The sequence below is a fragment of the Lucilia cuprina genome, chromosome 6, assembly GCF_022045245.1.
Source record: "Lucilia cuprina isolate Lc7/37 chromosome 6, ASM2204524v1, whole genome shotgun sequence".
Lineage (NCBI taxonomy): Eukaryota > Metazoa > Arthropoda > Insecta > Diptera > Calliphoridae > Lucilia > Lucilia cuprina.
This window is the reverse complement of record NC_060954.1, coordinates 37638304-37658808: the sequence shown is the minus strand read 5'-3', so window position 1 is coordinate 37658808 and position 20505 is coordinate 37638304.

Here is a 20505-nt window from a genome sequence, read left to right as displayed (position 1 = left end):
CATATAGGTATACCTCTCATGTGTATTTATATATGTAATGAAAACGAGAATTTTTTAAATTATCCTTAGCGCCTCACTAGCGATTGAAAATCCTGATCATATAAATAATTGTTTGTCAAAACTATGGAAGTTTAAAGAACCATTTTTTAGACCTCGAGACACCCTAGTGTGTATAATTTGTACGATTTAATTGAAATTAATTATTCCGTTTTTAATTTTATATCCTATACCACTATATTGGGGAGGATATTCTATGTTTGTGCTGATGTTTGTAACACCCAAAAACATTAATCATACCAAGTATACCAATCGGCTTAGAATCACTTTCTGAGTCGATTTAGCTATTTTACATAAATAACTTTAAAGTAGAGGTAAATTTCTATACCAAAATTAAAAGTACAGGCCCATATTTATCCCTAATCCCATATGAGGTTTCTTGTAGCAAATCTCTTTTTATACCCTCCACCACCACCACCACAAGGTTGTCATTTCGTTTGTAACACTGAGAAATATTTATCTAAGACCCAAAAACATATACATTCTTGATCCTTATGAAATTCTGAGTTGATTTAGATATGTCCATCAGTCTGTCTGTATAAGACGCGCTCACGGTAAAACAAAATAATAGAACTCTATAAAATTCACCCAAAATATTCACTGTTATCTTAAGCAGTTTGGTATTAAGATAACAGTGAATATTTGTATATAAGATCGGTGAAATATTTTTAGAGTTATGAGTAAAATTTAAGACAACCTAGAAAAAAGTGGCGCTTTTTCATATACTTATTTATACTTTTTTAAAAACAACTGCAGGTGAGTTGATGAATTTTGTCAGAGATACAACTTTTGGTGCCAGGATCAACATTGTTAATAATCAGAAAAATACGTATTCCCGGAAAATGTATTCATTGTTAATAACTTCCGTTATTATGTCGATATCTTCACAAAATTTTTCAAATTAAAATGTTATGTCTATTGAAATAACATTTTTTTCATACAAAGGTAAACATGTTTCCATCGGCTCATATTTGGTCATAGTTCCCATAGAAGGTTTTTCGCGAAAATCACTTAAACGTCAATAAATCATTACCTACTTAGGATAATAACAAAAAATTTGCCACAAATATTACCCTTGTATATAAACATGTGACCGCAATATTTTTTCTATTGACATAAAACTTGAATTTGTAAAATTTTGTTAAGATATTGACATTCTAACAGAAGTTATTCAAAATAAACACATTTTCCTGGAATACATGCATTTGTATGGGAGGTATGTATATAAAATTGTGAACTGATTTTTCCAATTTTTAACAATTTTTTATCCTGGCACCAAGAGTTGTATATCTGACAAAATTCATTAATATATCTATAGTAGTTTTTGTAAAAAAGTACAAATAAATATGTCAAAAATAAATTTTTCGAAGATGTCTTAAGTTTTTACTCATAACTCTGAAGCTATTTTACAGATCTAGTTGATTTTCAATACCAGACTGCTTAGGACAACAATGAATATTTTTGGTGAATTTTTTGAAGTTCCATTGCTTCGTTTTAACGTGAGCTAGTTTTATACAGACAGACAGACAGACAGACAGACAGACAGACGGACATATTTAGATCGGTTCAGAATTTCTTAGGGATCAAGAATATATATACTTCATTGGTGCTACATTGTTTTTATCATTAATAAGTAAAAGTATTCCGGAATTAATGTAAAAACAAGGGGGGTCAAATATAGGCCGATCCTTACGAAAATCTGCAGTATCATTTATACTTATATAAAACTTATTTGCGCCAATTTTTAGAGAGAGATAGCAGAATATTTGACGTAATTATAGCATAAAAAGTTCAAATCGGGAGGTAGGGTTATATGGGGGCTAGGTGAAATAATGGACCGATTTCAACCATTTTCAATAGGCCTGTACCTTGCGCACAAGGTTTACATGGACAGCCAACCAGCCGGACAGACGGACGGACATGTCTTAATCGACTCAAAAAATGATTCTGAATCGATCGGTATAATTTAAGGTGGGTATTGGACCAATATTTTTGTATGTTACAAACATCAGCACAAACGTATAATACCCTCCCCACTATAGTGGTGTAGGGTATAATTAATTAAATGCTTTATTATTTAAAGAATAATACACATTTTTAACATAGTGACTGGTGTAGGGTATCATGTGGTCAGCCATGTCTGACTATACATTCATACTTGTTTATATATCTCATTATACAAGGGTAATATTCAATTTTAAAATGTTTGTAAAATATATGTAAAACAGAGATCGAAGAAAAGAACAAATAAACATTTAACAGAATATAAAAAATATTAAAAATACTACGATTAATTTCTCTTTAATATGTAGTGCTTATATACATATTTATGTATGTATTTATATTGCAATTGTGTGCACATACTAGCTATATCCAGTGTTCTTCTCTATTGGATAATAATACGTAACAAAAAGTCCCTTTTTATAGATTTTAATTAAATAAGGATGGTGCATTTTTAAAATTTCTTTCATATATATTTCTTTGCAATCAGAAAGTTACGTGTCCAATTTTATGTTTTTTGGATCAATATTATAGAAAATTCAAAAAATACGAAAAGGTACCAAAATTTCTCTCATTGTACCCTTCACCACCAAAAGTGGTGATAGAGGGTATATATAACTTTGTCATTCCGTATGTAACACCAAAAAATATTCATCTGAGACCCAACAAAGTATATATATTCTGGGCCCTTATCAAATTTTGAGTTGATTTAGCTATGTCTGTCCGTCTGTCCGTCTGTCTATGTAAAACACGCTCACAATAAAACGAAGCAATAGAATTAAACCAAATTCACCCAAAGTGTTCTTGGTTTTCCTAAGTTGTTTGGTATTGAAAATTGGCAAAATCGGTTCACATTGGAAAAAGTTATGAATCAAAATTTGATACAACCTCGAAAAAATAAGCATTTTTTACACATTCTGATGTAATTTTCTCGAAAACTATGTACGATAATTCCATAAAAAAAACGGCCTACATTCGTTTCCACACAAGAACTTAATTTCTGTGCAAAATCGCCAGAATCGGTTCACAATTTCATATACCTCCCATACAAATGTACATATTCCCGGAAATTTGGTTTTTCGTTAATAACTACCGTCGTAATGTCGATCGGGGAAAATAACGTAAACGCACATAACTCATTACTAAATTAAGATATCCATATAAAGTTTGTCACAAGTGTTGCTCATATACAGAGAAATAATATTGTGAAATGTTTTTCTGATCGGTCCATAATTGATCATAGCTCCCATATAAGGTCCCTTTTATAAAAACACACATACAAGTTTGCCTTCCGAAGATCAGAAAAAACGCACATAACTCATAACCAGATATTTATATCCATACATTTAGCAAAATATCTAGAAAATCACTTAGATACACAATATTTATTACCAAGTAATGATATAGATACAGAATTCTGAAATTTTGTCTTTATATACATAATTGGACATAGCTCCTATACAAAGTCCTTTTACGAAAATTTCTTAAATGCACATTACTTATTACTAAATAAAGCTATTGATACAAAATTTGGCAAAAATGTTAGTTTTATATACAAAAAATCTATTTCTCTTATACTAGGTGCAGCCCCTAAAAGCGCTTTAACCGTATTTAAAGAGCATGATCAATTTGTGTTGAACAAAATTATATATGTATCTGTATTTTAAAAATCTCTAATCTAATCTTTCACACATGCATACATGCAAATTACTAAATTTATAATGTTCAATAAATTTTGGAATTGTAATAGATTTAACTTTTGGGATTTTTTCTATTAAAGACATGAGAAAACTTATTTCTACAAATATTTGATCAATTAGAAATGTTATAACATAGAAGTAGCTGGAGGAGGGTATTTAAGATTCGGCTCAACCGAATATAGCACTCTAACATGTTTTTATTTGCCTTCAATCATTTTATGTTTATATATTTAACATTGCGGAGATTTAAATATGATCTATTTAAAGTACGAAAACATATCAAAAGATATATTTTAGTTAATTTCATATTTCTAAGTTCAATATTATAAAAAATTCAAAAAGTACCTGCTAAAGAGCAAAGAGAGGTATACACTATTTCAGATTTTCACATAAGTTCAACTCTGAAAAAATACTAGTATAGAGATGAAATTCTCCATAAGCAAGATTTATGTGGACTTTAATTTTTTTGCGAATCGGTCCATATATAACAATGGCCCCATATAAGGTCCGCTTAAAAAATTGTCTTTAACGCTTATTACTGGTTCAGATATGAGAGTACAGCATTAAAATTTGGCATAAACAAGTTTCGTATAAGCTTACAAAAGGTCCCCTTCAGAAAATTACTTAGCTGGCTTCAAAATATAAGTACAGCGATGGAAGGTCCGTGATAAGGTCCTTCTTTAAAAATATCGTTTATGTTCACTAGATATAAATACAAATATAAAGCCATCTTCAGAACATCACTTTAGCAGTCTAAAGAATATATATATATATATATATATATATATATTGTGTACATAACATTAAATCCTCTTTTCCTGTTGCGTCCAATGTGTATGTACTGCTATGTTTCCTTGTTCATGTGTACCTTTATACATGTATGTACGTTTGTGGATTATTTTTGGTTTGCACCACCTTAAGTGTGTATTTTATAAATTCTGTATTGTTTGTTGACGGAAAACACATTTTACTGTGGTTATGTTTACCTTACGTGACAGCTTACTACTACAGACAAATATATGTATGCTTAAATAAAACGATATAAATAGCAATATATACATACGTACATATATACAAATAAATATTTATGTACGAATATATGTATGTGCCAAAATAAGCAACAGTGAAAAAATAAATTATAAATACCTTTTGCCCTTCTTTACTCAACTTTACGTATGCGTTGATAATATCAAACGATTTGTCGGTTCCAAGAGTGAATATAGGTGAAAACTTTAAAATGGATGAGTTAGAAGTATCTAAGTACAGTATAGCGAGAATAAAACAGTTATGGTGAGAACTTTTATAATCTGTAGATCCAAGAGAATCCTTAATGTTCTGAATATTATTCCGGTCAATTACAGTTTATTTTGAGATACAATTTTAGAAAACTTTAATATGATTTGTTTTCACTTTCAATTTTTATATCCTACAACACAATTTGATTTCACTTTGTCCGTCAGTCCGCCCTACATTTCGCAATTTTCAAAATTCAGTTATAAACAATAATAACATGTTTAAATTATATAAAATTAGATTTGAAGTAGACGTAAATGTTTCTACCAAAATTTATAAGGATTTGCCTATGTTTACCCTTACCCCTATGTGAGGTCTCTTGTGGAAAATATCTTTTTTATGTAAAAAATATGTAAAAATTTCCAGAATTCAGATAAAAAACAAATTAAATTCTCTATTATTAAAAAAATAATCCACATTTTGATCATACTCACTGGTGGTAGGATATATTTACATTCTTGTTATACCCTACACCACTTTAGTGGGGATGGTATATTAGGTTTATGCTGATGTTTGTAACACACAATAATATTGGTCCTACACCCACCTTAAAGTATACCAATCGGCTCAGAATCATTTTCTGAGTCGATTTATCTATGTCCGTCCGTCCGTCTGTCCGTCCGTCTGTCTGTCTGTCTGTCTGTCTGTCTGTCTGTCCGTCCATGTAAACACTGTAATCAAAGTACAGGTCGCAATTTTGAAGTTTATTCAATGAAATTTGGTATATGATCTTCTATTGTTCCAGGGACAAAGCCTGTTGAAGATCGATCTATTATTTCACCTAGCCCCCATACAACTGAACCCCCAATAGGGCTTTTAAACATTGTTATCAAACTACAGGTCGCAAAACAAGTTATATACTAGACTTAATGACGCTTTCAAATTCCATAATAATAGGTCCTCATATGACCCTAGCCTCACTTAAATGTTCACAATTTTATTTAACAATAAACGTCGTAAGTATGTATATCTGGGGCAAGGTACAATTCAACTTAAATGCTTTATTATGGCAAATAAATCACATTATATTTTTGTAAAAGATGTAGGATATTATATGGTCAGCCTCGCCCGACTATAATAACTTACTTGTTTTAATTTAATTTCTATAAAATTTTCTCTATGAATATTAAAATAACACACGAAAAACTTTAGTGTATGTTATATTTTGCTATAGACCAGTAATACAATATTTTATATAGCTGGCCTTTGGTGTCCGGTCCATTCGAATTAGTCATCACTATGTATTGTTATATTTGATATTGTGTAAAAATGTCCACAAACACTTCCACAATATTTTGTATGACCTTACATCCATGAGCATTATGAAAGGCCATATTTGGTACTCACATACACTTCGTTTCAGAACTGCTCCCACAAAAAAGTGACACAAAGAAAAGTACTTGTTAAAATTTTAATTAAATTTAATAAATAGAAAATAAATATAAATTTTCTCATTATACTTAGCATTTTTTTTATTAATTTTCCGATATATATAGATTCATTGTTTTAAAATAATTTGATTTTCTAATCTTGTGAAATACCTTTGTTCGCTTTATAAATATACATAGCTGAAATATTGTAAAACTTACATTTGCTTTTGTTTTATCATTATCTTAAAATTATATTAAACCCTTTGTAATAGTACCCTCATTATAATCATTTTATAATGTGTCAGTTAAACGTATAAAATCCAAGGATACAATATCCTAACACCTGTTCATTTCAAACACCATACAATTTAATCCAATATCCATACACACTGTGTATTAAGGAGTTCGTAATTTTCATTCATATGTCATGTATAAAATGAAATACTATATTCTTGAAAATTATAAATTTCGTAATTATTTACCCTTTGTTATAGGAATTAATTGTGATTTGATAAAGCGACTCCTGAACTTAATCTCGTTAATGAAAGCGTCATTTTTTAGGTCAGTTGATTTTAGTCATTTGACAATGTCCATCTGAATTTCAATATCGGAATGCATCTAACACATGTTTATCATCCTATTTCATTCAAAACTATAGAAAATTAGAACAACCCTAATATATATGGATACCAATAGATACTATAACTATTTATTCTTTGAGTAATAATAACTAAGTGTTATACAAATACATAAATACATATGTATGTATATTAGTGGGGCCCCAATATGGATGTTTTTTGTACCGATGTCAATGTTTTGTGAGCTGGATCGAAGAATAAGAAGATCCTTTTTTAAGGAGTTTTTGATTTTTAACATATATTTTGCAAATCAGTCATATACTTATTTGTCATATATATCATATTTGTATACGACTACGAAATAATTACAAATTTTTTTAATTTTGCGAAAAAAATTTTAAAATTGTTACAAAGATTTTACCGAAGCGTTTTTATACCCTATACCACATTAATGGGGAGGGTATATTGGGTTTGTGCTGATGTTTGTAACGCACAATAATATTAGTCCTATGCCCACCCTAAAGTATACCAATCGGCTCAGAATCATTTTCTGAGTCGATTTAGCTATGTCCGTCCGTCTGTCCGTCTGTCCTTCTATATAAACCTTGTAATCAAATTACAGGCCGCAATTTTGAAGATAATTGAATAAAATTTGGTATATGATCTTTTATTGCCCCAGGGACGAACCCTATTGAAAATGATTAACATCGGTCCATTATTTCACCTAGCCCCCATACAACTTAACCCCCGAATAGAGCTTGTAAACCTTGAAATCAAACTACAGGTCGCAATTTTGGCAATAATTCAATGCAATTTGGCACATAATATTGTTACTGTAGACGAAGCTTATTGAAAATAGTTATCATCGGTCCATTATTTCACCTAGGCCCCATAGAACTGAACCCAAATAGGACTTTTAAGTTTATAATTATGTTTAATATACTCGTATCTCGACGAAAGCCTGCAAAGCCAATTTCTATACTAGTCTTGATGACACTGATGAACTTTATTATAGGGCCTCATTTGACCCTAGCCCCTCTTAAAAGCCCCCATCAAAATTTTCCTTAAATATCTACAGTTTTATTAATCTATAAATGGCTTCAGTATATCTAACGCATGGTACAATTCAACTTAAATGCTTTATTATGAAAACTAAATCACATTTTATTCGTATACAGGTGTAGGGTATTATATGATCAGCCTCGCCCGACTATAACTTCTTAATTCTTACTTGTTTTTTTTTTTTGTATTTGAAAATTCGCAATTTTGTCATTATATTATAATTAAAATTTTACATCTTCTCCGCAAATAATGGAACACATTAGATAATTTCCACTATCCATCTTCCTTACATCCGGCGCATGGTGTCCTGGTAACTTAGGTCATGCGAATACTTTGGATCAAAGGTTAACTGTAAGTACTACCTCTCGGTGGCTATTACCTTGATAAAATATTCTGATATTGGTGTTATTGCAATCCGGGGAAATATATGCTACCAATACCTCTAGATTTCCGAAATTTAAAAAAATTTATGACTGGGTTTGATCCAGAGAGCCTTGTAATTTGTTATCAACTGGTTTCTACAGGGTAGAGTTTTAATTTGAGATAAGTTCGATGCTGTTACCGAGACAACTGATACCCCGCTGAAAAGCGACGTAAAAAATCTCTGTAAAATCTAGTCATAGGCTTATTTGATGGATTTCCTTCGACCGATTACGTCTAAAGTTGCCGAAACAATGTCTATTACCGATTTTATTTAAGTAGTTGTAAAAAGAAGTTATGTTTTGTATATCTGAAGCTACCGGACGTATCAGCAATGGTCAGGTATTACATTGATCCATTTCTTGAACAATGTACTTGTACATGAAACTGTAGAACCACAAAGAAGTACAAAGCTGCGGTGGTGCATCGTCTAATAAGCTCACCCTGTGGTTGTAAAATTACTTAAATAAATAAGACCAACAGGGTTGGAGTTCACGTAAAGCACTTTGACATATGTAAAAACTTCTCTCTCGAGAATAAGACGCGACATATTAGTCAGAATTTCTTCTATTGTGATATTAATCCATTATATGTACAGCAGTATAGTTAAAAGCTGCCTCTTTAATTTCGATCGTTATTTCGAGTTCACAGCTAGAGTAAATTTTTTTAAAGAAATTAAATTTGATGCCATTACATGCAAAAAGGATAATATCTTGCGATATCCTTAGAAAACATGTTTTCCACTTTTCATTAAAAATGATCAATACACGTCAAAACAAATTGTGTTGTGAAGTCAAATCCATAAGATTTGCTGTGGCTCTCAGAAGAGCGATAGCTTTAAATACATGGTTTATATAAAAAAAATTCTACGAATTCATTCTATTAACTTCCAAATGATACCAATCATTTATATAAAAGTTTTGCGTTTATTTTATCTGAAATTTTGTTAAGGTACAACCCGACAAAAAACACTACAGGACTTGTCATTATTAGCAACTATTTAAAAAGTCAATCGACAAATAAAAACTTTAATTAGAATTTTATAATATTCAATTAACATAGAATCGAAAATTGTTCATTATTATGCTAATTGCACTATACATACATATGTACACATCAATGTTCAATACATGTGTAAATACTTTATACTATAATACTTTCATGTTTGTATGTATGTATATGAACGTGATATTTTTATGCCCGTTAGTTATAGTTTTCGCAAAAATCCTGTCACACCACTGGTCAAAATTTATCTATACTTTTAGAAAAATTAAAAAAAGTTCACAAGTGTAGATAATACTTTTTCTAGGTTTCTTATAGTTAATATAAATCTTTGTTCATGTAAACTGTCCTAAAAGTGATCAAGATCTGATACTAATACCATGAATTACAGGGTTTTAATATCCGTAATATGTACAGTGCGCAATTAATTGATTGAAAATTTTACATTACATATTTAATTTGCTTACAAATAGAGTGTTAGAGTTTTAAATAATTTAGGTAGAACGATAAATTTTTAGAAATGAAAAAAAAGTCGCAGTAATAAAAATAAATTTGTAGATAAGTGCAGACATGTTTTTGTTTCTAAATTTAAAAATATCTATAAATTACAAAATACTATTATGAATATAATTTAAATTTTAATTTGCTTTTAATATATTTTATGAAAAACTAAAAGCAAATAATAAACTTTTGAAAAAAGATTAACGCTTTTAAACAAAATAATTAAATATATATTAAAATTTAAGACTACATTTGTTAAATAATACATATTTAATTAAATGCAATAAACTAGTAAATAAAACATATTCAGAAATTTAAAATTTTAAATTGTTTATTTGAAATCCCAGCAAAAACTAACATTGCCAAGTAACGGGTTAAAATGTTAAAATTAACTTACCCCCAAATTTATAAATGCTTAATAAAATCATTGATGGTTTATTGTAGAATCTTTGTATGGTAAATGTACGCAATAAACCTAAAATAAGCAATTAATATATTTATGAATACGGTGCTTACATAATAGCATTTTGTATACAAATATTATGTGATTTAGTTTTCATACTAAAGCATTTAAGTTGAATTGTATATTGCCTCAGATATACTAAAGCCATTTATAGTTTAATAAAACTGTGGATATTTAAGGAAAATTTTGATGGGGGCTTTTTAGAGGGTCTACTGTCAAATGAGGCCCTATAATTAAAAAGTTCATCAGGGTCATCAAGACTAGTAGAGAACTTGGTTTTGCAGATTTTTTTTATTAAACATAATTATAAACTTAAAAGTTTTATTTGGAGGGTTCATTTCTATGGGGCTTAGGTGACATAATGGCTCGATATTAATTATTTTTAATAAGCTTCGTCTACAATACCATAAAATATCATGTACAAAATTTCATTGAATTATCTCCAAAATTGCGACCTGTAGTTTGATTACAAAGTTTACAAGCTCTATTCGGGGGTTCAGTTGTATGTTAATCATGGACCGATGTTAATCACTTTCAATAGGCTTCGTCTACAGTAAAATAGAAGATAATGTGCCAAATTTAATTGAATTATCTCCAAAATTGCGATTGATTACAATGTTTACAAGCCTTATTCGGGGTTACAGTTGTATGGGGGCTAGGTGAAATAATGCACTGATCTTAACCATTTTCAATAGGGTTCGTCCCTGTATAGAAGATCATGTACCAAATTTCATTCAATTATCTTCAAAATTGCGGCCTATAGTTTGATTACAAGGTTTACATGGACGGACAGACAGGCAGACAGAAAATGATTCTGAGCCGATTGGTATACTTTAAGGTGGTTATAGAACTAATATTATTATGCGTTACAAACATCAGCACAAACCCAATATACCCTCCCCACTAAAGTGGTGTAGTGTATAATTACCCTATATTCATAAATGCTTAATAAATTTATTGATACTTAGTTGTAGGAATTTTGTATGGAAAATGTACGCAATAAACCTTAAATAAGCGATTAATATCCTTATGAATACAGAGATTAGATTATATTTATATAATACATTATTTATAAGACGTAATTAAAGTACTTCTCTCTAATCAGAATGATATGCAGTGGTCATTGAAAATATGTTCATAGATAAGTGTTTACAATTAAAAGTCAAGTTTTAAGCCAGTCCTCTCTCATTCATTAGCTATTAATTCTTTCACGTATACGGGAAAGAATTAATAGCTTTATTGATTTTGAGGGTAATGTTGAGTAGAAAGTTACAGTAAATGGTCATTTCCAAAGAAAAATATGTTAATTTTTAGAATTTGGTGTCACTATATGCTAAATAGAATAATATACTGCGATATCCTTCGAAAACACTTTTTCCATTTTTCATCTAAAATATACGTCAAATTAAATTGTGTAGTGAAGTCATATCAATAAAAAACCAGCGGTTTAGTTTTGTGCGTGAAGGAATGAAAAATAAGTTATTTTTTAGAATTTGATGTATCATAACAAACTCCTGTGACCTCTAGGGTAACACAACGGGACCAACCTTAAATGGACCCAAGTGAGCTGCTCATGAAGCAGCTGCCCTCGATACCTAACCTAACCTAGAATTTGATATCACTACATGCCAAAAAGGATAATATCCTGCAATATCCTTTGAAAACATTTTGTTCCATTTTTCATCAGAAGTCTTTAGATAGTTTATAATATATTGTGTAGTTTTCCTGTGAGCTGTTTTTGATATAGGTTTGGTAAAAAAATGTTCGCACTGTGCTTATTACGTGCATTTTGAACAATGTAGAATCACTTGCGCAAAAGCGATCCACTTGCTTATCCTCGTGACCAATCCGATTTCTTTACATTGAGCGTCCAATGTTCAGGACATTATTCAGACAGATTTCTATTAGTATGTTTTACCATGACTTGCTCGTACCCAAGATTATCACAATAGTTAATCATTAGTATGGACTAGACTTTAGACAAGATTTAATAAATTATGTTGATTTTAAATCTTTTTTGAGAAATAGTAAAAATTTATTCTTACTTATTCGCCCTTCATCCTTAAAATTCAAAAGGAGCAGCTACTACCCTAATATATGTACATTAGAGTGCTCCAAGCTTGTATGAAGGAAAAAAAATTTATCCTACAGGCCGTCCCCCCCTAGAATTGTTCTATAGGTTATAAAAATAATATAAAATAATAAAATATAAATAATAATAAGTCGTGCAAAAAATTAGGTCAATAGGATTACGTTAACTGGTGCCGCAACGGCTCTGAAGTTTGAAGATGCATTTACAAGGGGAAAATATGCAATTTTTCAGTTTTCTCACTATTACTGTAAATATCGGTTATTAATAAATAAATTTCTTAAGTTTAATTTTTATGTTTTATTAGAATATTTTCAAAAATTTGTTTATTTTTTATCACATTTCGAATGCAAATGCTTTGAGACACGATAATGTCCTGGGGAATTTTTAAAAACTTTTACATTTTTCAACCAATTTTTGCACGACTTATTTTTATAACCCGTAGAACAATTTTAGGGGTGGGGACGGTCAAAATTCGAAACTTAGTTTTTTTGGAGCACTCTAATATACATACGTATATAAACATTACTGTGTATATTTGAAATCTTTTGAAAGTTCTATGAAAAAATATAAAGCCATTGAGTAAAATACAAAAAAAATACTCATAAAAATAGATTATGCTTCTCTATAAATAAATAAAAAGACTGTTATTAGAAAGACATGCAATATTACTTTCCACATTCATATATGATTTTGCCCTTGAATGAAAAGCTTGAGATAAAATCTCATCTTTTAATCGACAAAACAACTGTAAATTGAAAACAAGTGAACAAAATAATTGAATTTTTCTTTTAAGAAAAAAACTGACGACAACAAACAATATTTCTTAAAATAAAATGATATTAATTATTTTAAGATTATGGTCGTTTATGTCCCTTAAATAATCCATATTCCATATGGATACAGTTGGAAATGTTTTGATCCTTTTGATATACATATAATAACTAATCGGATATGTAAAGAAATTAAATATCTCCATTTCAAAATTAAATTTGTTAATACACTTTTAAATAGTTTAAGTAAAAAGCTTAAATCCTTATTGCCTATAAAATGTTCTAAAATTATTGTTTCAATGTTTATATACATATTTAAAATTTAAATAAAGTTATTTAAAAACGTTTCATAATACTCTACTCTATGCTCATTTTATATTTTATTGTCTTTTATTTTATGAAAGTGTCTGTCTATCTTTCTACTTGTCATTAAAAAAACACGGTTTGCCATTGTGTAAAGTCATTAGGGTATTTCTGTTTAGGAGTATTTTTTATAAAAACGTAGAATGTTTTTTGAAACAGATTCTAAATTTTTTGTGCGACATTTTTTTGCATTTAAATTTAGGAACATATATACATAGCGACTGAATTACTTTGAAGTGCTTTTACAATGTGTTATACATAATTAGATATATATGTTAGAATGTATTTAGAATTTTGCAGTTTTTTTTACTTTTTTGCACGACAAGTAAGAAATTATAGTCGGACAAGGCCGACCATATAATACCCTACACCTATTACAAAAATTAAAATGTAATTAAGTTTTCATAATAAAACATTTTATTTGAATTGTACCTTGCCTCAGACTTAGGCTTTTTATTGTTGAATATAGAACTTGGTTTTGCAGCTTTTTGTCGACATACATATGAGGGTTAGGTGAAATAATGGACAGATCTTAACGATTTCCAATAGGCTTCGTTCCTGAGATAATAGAAGATCATATACCGAATTTCATTGAATTATTTCCAAAATTGTGACCTGTTTACAAGGTCTACAAGGACAGACAGGTGGATGGACGGACAGACATAGCCAAATTGACTCAGAATTCAGATTCTGAGCCGATTGGGTTCAGGACCAATATTAACTAAAGTGGTGTAGGGTATAATGATATAAATAAGCAGTATTATTGTAAAGCAATGTATATACGATTGTCAGATCTTCCAACGTTGTCAGATCTGGCAATGTACTGACAATTTTAATTGGTATTAATAAATTTCAGCTTAAATGTTTATAAAAAAATCCTTTTAATTTCATTGCAAGGCATTTGTCAGACAATAAGTTGATTCTTGTACGTCAAAAGTTGCCACATATTATTTTAGCTGCATATATTCTAAGAAAAATCATTTATATAACAATAGTTTCTGATACTATTATTGTTTTAAAATATACTGGCAGTTCTTTTTCTGACAAAGTAGCAAGACAAATATTTAACTTTAATAATTGTTAGATATTTTCTACCAATTTTGTAAGATTTGCCAATCGTACATATAACTTAAGTATGACAATAAACTAATGAACAAGAAGAACGGGTTCCTTTTCTGTGTAAGCAATATTTTTGTGCGTAAAACAAAATAACGTTTAAACTCCTCATTTGTAAGTACTTATTGAAGTAACAATTTGTAAGCGAGCGTGATAAGTAGCTAATTGCTTATTTTATTAGATATACCCAATGTACTTCGCAATCTTGTATGGTTTTCATTTAACATTTATGTGTACAAAAACAGTATTTTACAGTAATATTTGTATGCATATGAGCAATACTTGTACCAAATTTTATATCGATATCCTAATTTAGTAATGAGTTATGCGCGTTTAAGTGATTTTCGGGACGGGACGTTGTATGGGAGCTATGAGCAATTATGGACCCTTCAGAAAAACCTTTCACAATAATATTTGTATGCATATGAGCAACAAGTATACGAAATTTTATATCGATACCTTAATTTAGTAATGAGTTATGTGCGTATGGGAGCTATGACCAATTATGGACCGATCGGAAAAAATGGTAATATTTCTGTATGTAAGATCAATACTTGTACCAAATTTTATATGGATATCATAATTAAGTAATGAGTTATGTGCGTTTAAGTGATTTTCGGGAGGGGACCTTGTATGAGAGCTATGTCCAATTATGGACCGATCCAGAAAATTTTTGCTCTGAATGAATTCCATTGATATAATGGAGTTGTTAACAAGTTATTAAAAAAAACATTTACTTTTGTATGGGAGGCAATTTTCCGCTGAGATGAAGCTCTTGCATAGAAACGAATGTTTATGGAATTATCTTGCATAGTTTTCGAGAAAATTACATCAGAATGTGTAAAAAATGCTTATTTTTTCGAGGTTGTTTCAAATTTTGATTCATAACTTTTCCCAATATGTATCGATTTTGCTCATTTTCAATATCAAACTGCTTGGGATAACAATAAATATTTTCGGTGAATTTGGTGATCTCATTGGCTTAGTTTTAACGTGAGCGTGTTTTGCACAGACAGACAGACAGACGGACATAGCTTAATCGACTCAGAATTTCGCAAGGAATGGTGTTACACACGTAACGACAAACTTATATGTACCCTCTATCACCACTGATGATGGTGGAGGGTATAAAAAATGAAAAAATTGAACTTTGAGCATAATCATTTTTTTTAATATGAAACAAGTTAGAGTGCTATATTCGGCTGTGCCGAATCTTAAATACCCTCCACCAGCTACTTCTATGTTATTACTTTTCTAATTGATAAATATTTGTAGAAATAAGTTTTCTCATGTCTTTAATAGAAAAAATCCCAAAAGTTAAATCTATTACAATTCCAAGATTTATTGAACATTATAAATTTAGTAATTTGCATGTATGCATGTGTGTGAAAGATTTAGAGATTTTCAAAATATAAATACATATATAATTTAGTTCTACACAAAATTTTTTAAAGCGCTTTTTGGAGCTGGACCTAGTATAGGAGAAATAGAATTTTTGTATATGTATCATTATGTACCAATAGCTTTATTTGGTAATAAGTAATGTGCGTTTAAGAGATTTTCGTAAAACGACTTTGCATGGGAGCTATGTCCAATTATGTATATAAAGAGAAAATATTGTGTAAAAAATATTGTGATCTAAGTGATTTCCTGGACCTAGTATGAGAGCTATGACTAAATATGGATCGTTCGCAAAGCAATATTTATGCTAAATGTATGGATATAAATATTAGGTTATGAGTTATGCGCGTTTCTTCTGATTTTCGGAAGGGAACCTTGTATGTGTGTTTTTCTAAAAGGGACCTTATATGGGAGCTATGATCAATTATTGAAGGATCGGAAAAACATTTCACAATATTATTTCTCTGTATATGAGCAACACTTGTGCCAAACTTTATATGGATATCTTAATTTAGTAATTAGTTATGTGCGTTTAAGTTATTTTCGGGAGGGGACCTTGTATGGGAGCTATGACCATACAATGGACCGATGGAAAAAATTTATTAGTAATATTTTTGTGTATATAAGCAATACTTGTACCAAATTTAATATCGATATCTTAATTTAGTAATGAGTTATGCACGTTTAACTGATTATCGGGAGGGGACCTTTATGGGAGCTATGACCAAATATGGACCGATCGAAAAAATCTTTCATTGTAATATTTCTGTATATAAGAGCAATACTTGTCCCAAGTTTAATATCGATATCTTAATTTAGTAATGAGTTATGCGCGTTTAAGTGATTTTCGGGAGGGGACCTTGAATGGGAACTATGACCAAATATGGACCGATCGAAAAAATCTTTCATGGTTATATTTCTGTATATAAGAGCAATACTTGTACTAAATTTAATATGGATATCTTAATTTAGTAATGAGTTATGCACGTTTAACTGATTTACGGGAGGGGACCTTGTATGGGTGCTATGACTAAATATGGACTGATTGAGAAATCTTTCATGGTTATATTTCTGTATATAAGAGCAATACTTGTACCAAATTTTATATCGATATCTTAATTTAGTAATGAGTTATGTGCGTTTAAGTGATTTTCGGGAGGGGCCCTTGTATGGGAGCTATGACCAAATATGAACCGATCTTTCATTGTAATATTTCTGTATATAACAGCAATACTTGTACCAAATTTAATATCGATGTCTTAATTTAGAAATGAGTTGTGCGCGTTTAAGTAATTTCCGGGAGGGGACCTTGTATGGGAGCTATGACCAAGTGTGGACCGATGGAAATTTTTTTCCTTGATATGAATTGTATTGACATAAAACTTAAAATTGTAAAATTTTGTGAAGATATCGATATTGTAACGGAAGTTATTAACAATAAACACATTTTCCGGGAATATGTACATTTGTATTGTATTATGAACCAATTTTTTCGATTTTTTACAATGTTGATTCTGGCATCAATGGATGTATTTCTAATAAAATTCATCAATTTATCTGCAGTAGTTTTTGTAAAAAGTACAAATAAGTATGTGAAAAATCGTCATTTTTTCGAGGTTGTCTTAAATTTTTACTCATAACTCTGAAACTGTTTCACCGATCTTGCTGATTTTCAATGCCAAACTGCTTAGGATAACAATGAATATTTTGAGTGAATTTTGTGGAGTTTCATTGCTTCGTTTTAACGTGAGCGTGTTTTATACAGACAGACAGACAGACGGACAGAATTTTACTAATTGGAATAGTAATACGATAAATTTCTGTTAATATTTGACATCTGAGTATAAAAACTAATTATCCTTAAGGTTAAGGATATATCTTAACATTTTTACGCTTAAGGAACTTCTTTCTCCAACAATTAGGTTTTAGTGGGTGAGGTTATATAAAGTTTATTAGGAGTTTTGCAACAGTAGAGAATTCGAATTAAAGTGTTTATTAAAAGGATAAAAAATTAAGACAAACTGGATGTCTTAATAATTCTAGTGAGAACAAACTGAGATTGAGATATTAATCCTAAATTAAAACAAAGACTACAGAGGACTTTTTTGAAGGGAATGACATCAAAAGCTAAGAGAATGATATCAAAAAACTTGTATATCAACAATCTAAATACAATATATATAGGGTATCAATAATATTCACCATTTATTTAACCTTATTATACCCTACACTACTTTAGTGGGGAGGGTATATTAGATTTGTGCTGATGTTTGTAACGCATAATAATATTAGTCCTTTAATCACCTTTTAAGTATACCAATCTGCTCAGAATCATTTTCTGAGTCGATTTATGTCTGTCCGTCCGTCCATGTAAACCTTGTAATCATACTACAGGCCGAAATTTTGAAGATAATTAAATGAAATTTGGTACATGATATTCTAATATCCCAGGGACGAATCCTATTGAAAATGGTTAAGATCGGTCCATTATTTCACCTAGCCCTCAATACAACTGTACCCCCGAATAGAGCTTATAAATATTGTAATCAAACTATAGGTCGCAATTTTGGAGATAATTCAAAGAAATTTGGCACATAATCTTCTACTATACCGTAGACGAAGCCTGTTGAAATTGATTAACATCGGTCCATTATTTCACCTAGCCCCTATACTACTGAACACCCGAATAGAGCTTGTAAACCTTGTAATTAAACTACAGGTCTCAATTTTGGAGATAATTCAATGAAATTTGGCACATGATATTTGGTACTGTAGACGAAGCTTATTGAAAATAGTTAACATCGGTCCACTATTTCATCTAGGCGCTATAGAACTGAACCCGCCAAAAAGGACTTTTAAGTTTATAATTATGTTTAATATACTCGTATCTCGATAAAAACCTGCAAAACCAAGTTCTATACTAGTCTTGATGACCCTGATGAACTTTATAATTATAAGACCTCATTTGACCATAGCCCCGCTAAAAAGCCCCCATAAAAATTTTACTTATATATCCACAGTTTTATTAAACTATAAGTGGCTTAAGTATGTATATCTGATTCAAGGTACAATTCAACTTAAATGCTTTATTATGAAAACTAAATCATATTTTAATCGTATACAGGTGTAGGGTATTATATGGTCAGCCTCGCCCGACTATAACTTCTTACTTGTTTTTATTTATAGACAATTCCAATTCCATCATGTGTTTTATCGTTTCTTTATTCTCATATTACGTGATGTCTTGTAAATTTCCATTTCTACGTGAAAATTGATTAATTATGTGAAAAAGGACTTAAATGAGCAAACGAGTACATGTTCAAGAAATAAAAATAAATTAATTAAACTCTATTTGCAAAGTAGTGGTAGTGAAAAATAAACTGAGAAAAATATTGAAAATTACCAACTTAAATATAGTAGAAAGAGAAATAAAAGAAAAATATATAAGAAATATAACTTTGAAAATACTTTATTCAACTAATAGTATACAGAAAAGTTAAAAAAAAACACACACACACACTGAATAGTAATGAAAAAATGGCAGAACAAGTTTTTCTATTCTTCTTTGTTATTTATACAACTAATTAAGATTTGTACAAAGTTAGTGATTTAATTAGTATTGATACTATTTATTTTAGTTTGAGAATTTAATGCAACGACAACTGAACTAGTATATACTAGTTAAAGATAAAATGAACATTTTTATTTTCGGTAATCTTGAAAAAGTTCGAAGTATAACGAAAAGGGAGCACATCTGTAATTTTTTAGCTAAAATTTATATTATTTAATTGTTGCAAAATGTTGCTATTGATAAAGAAATGCGTGGAAAATCGATTTTCATTGTATTTAAATAATTGATAGACAACTTATGTGCCAATTTAAAAATAATCCCTTAGACTAGAGATCTCATTATCAAAATGAATTGAATTTGGGTCTGTTTTAACTAATATTAATTATTTACTATATTAGAAAAATAAGAAATATTTAAATAAACAAGTTAGAGTGCTATGTTCGGCTGTGCCGAATCTTAATTACACTCCCCCAGCTACTTCTATATTAATACTTGTTTAATTGGTCAAATATTTGAAGAATTAGATTTTCAAATTACATATATAAAATTTTGTTCTACACTAATTGATAATGAAGGGAACTTTGTACAGAACCGACCGCACTCATGTTATGAACTGATCGCAAAAAAATTTTTGAAATAAAATTTTTGTATACAAAGCTAATATATGTGCCAATTTTTGTATGAATAGTTTTATTTGATAATAAGTAATCTGCGTTTAAGAGTGATTTTCATGGAGTTTCGTTAC